This window comes from Bactrocera latifrons, unplaced genomic scaffold (genome assembly GCF_001853355.1).
Source record: "Bactrocera latifrons isolate USDA-ARS-PBARC rearing strain unplaced genomic scaffold, ASM185335v1 scaffold_273, whole genome shotgun sequence".
Lineage (NCBI taxonomy): Eukaryota > Metazoa > Arthropoda > Insecta > Diptera > Tephritidae > Bactrocera > Bactrocera latifrons.
This window is the reverse complement of record NW_017536330.1, coordinates 44245-46665: the sequence shown is the minus strand read 5'-3', so window position 1 is coordinate 46665 and position 2421 is coordinate 44245.

The window sequence follows — 2421 nt, the reverse complement described above, 5'->3', positions numbered from 1 at the left end:
AATGTTGGTGAAATCCGCTAATAATTACCCCTCCAAAAAATTAAACATCGTAAATTAGGCAACGCGGTAAACCTTCTCTATAATACACGTTCTCTGATTTACATATCACGTCATTTTTTTCATGTGTATACCGATCCGTACACAAATGTTTGATTACGATATGTTAATCGACAGGAAAATCCTCAATAAAGCACAAGCTGTTAAACGTTATAAAACTCGGACAATTTCACTTTTTGTTAAGACATACCAGTTGGTAGATTATGACATACACAAAGATAAATTTTACCTAAAATCTACCAAATTTGTACGAAAATTCAATTCCCACAGCTATCAAAAAAAAATTCATTTCATTTTTTTCATTTCATTTTTTTTTGAGACATTTCCTAACAAATTTAATAATCTTCAGTACTTGGAAGGCAATCGTTTGACATTTACAAATACATTTATGCATGTAATTAATAAAACATAATTCTCCTATTTATTAAAAAAAAATACCCACTTGCACAAATTCATGAAATAGAAGTGAAATAAGTTACAGGAAATGCTTCAAAAGAGACAAATTAGAGAAAGCAACTCAAACTAGAAATGGTGGTACTCAAGAAATCCGACGCTTTGGGTAAAATAAACAGCCCTATTCTCCTCACAAAAGTGAGCACCCGCACTATTATGAAAATTTTGTGAGTTGTGAGGTTTTCCGTATGCTGAAGTGATTTCAAACGTACAAATGCTCACAATCACCTCACAAATTTGCGATGTCTGAAAGCAACCCTCACAATGCAAAATCGATTGTTATCGTTATCTATCATAAATATATGTAAGTATTTCCTTATTACAATAAATATGCTAGCTACGGTCTTTGTACATTCTACTTCCTTCTGAATATGAATAAAACGAAATATACATATTAATTTGGACAATTTGATACATGATCGAATAAAAATATAGTATGTTTAAATAATATGCTGTATTGCTGCAGCTGCTCTTAAGTTGTTCTTTCACATTTTGAAATCCTAAAAATATATTAAATTATTATATATGCAGCAAATGGAGGATGGAGCCATGAGTAGAAGTTTACTCGCCATTCACTTGGGAGTGGCCAAAAACGATTCTTCAYATATGGCTCAAGCAGCTCACGACTTCCGGTCTTTAACCAAGTATCTTCTGGGTAGCCTAAGAACATTCATTTTAACCCTAGACGGTCATCCTTCGTCAACCGTTTTCGGTTATGTTTTATGGCGTAGTCAAATTGACGAAGGATGACGTTTATGTAACTTTCAGGTTTTTGTGGTATTATTTTCTTGATCGATGAGGGGTTTATTTCGTTTGCCATGACTACTAAACTACCGTTTAATGATGAGGTAATCGAGAAGTCTCTCTCCTTAGTCGATGACGATGAGTTGGAAAGTGAAACTAGTGAACTAAGTATTGACACGGAAGTGGATCAAGACGAATGCACTCAAAATACAAGCTCGTCAGGTGAAGAAACTAGTGTGGATCAATGCGATTATGCTCATAATTCAAGCTGTTCAGATCAAGAAACCGAGGTGGATGAAGACAACGTTCCCCTTAATATTTTAAAATTAAATTCTAATATTATATCATGCTTTAAAGTAATACTGCGTGGCAAAAACGGCCATAAATGGTCATCGGTAAAAGGTAAAACACATCGATATGGTTTGAACATCATACATCAAAATCGAGGTCCAGCGCGTGAATGCGAAAAAATTTCTGACCCACTAGAATATTTCCAAATGTTTATCACAAAGGATATTATTAGCGAAATCGTGCAGTGGGCAAACCAAGAAATAATTCAACGGCAATCAAACGTGATTGGAGATACAGATATGACACAAAGACGGATCACTTCTGAAACGGAAATAAACGCTCTTTTAGGAGTACTAGTAATGACGGCTGTTARAAAGGATCAGCATTTATCTGCTGATGAATTATTCGATCGGTCATACAGTGGAACCCAGTACATAAGCGTAACCACAAAAGCAAGATTCAAGTTCCTAATGGCTTGCTTACGATTCGACGAAAAGTCTGTACGCATTCAACTTGTAAAGGACAAATTCGCTCCTATAAGGAAAATATGGGAAATGTTTGTCCAAAAGTGCAGGGAAAATTATAATCCTGGTCCATACCTAACAATTGATGAGCAGCTACTGGCATTTAGAGGTAAATGCCGTTTCCGTATGTACATACCAAATRAGCCAGCCAAATATTGCATTAAAATTATAATGATGTGTGATAGTGGAACTAATTACATGGTGAATGCAATGCCGTATTTAGGTAAAGGCTCCAATGCCACGAAACTGCCTCTTGGAGATTACAGATTGCAAAAATCCTATACCGAAATATACAAGAGCTCGAGAGTACCCATTGCAGAATCTAGTAATACATGAACGGCTGTGTCGGTCA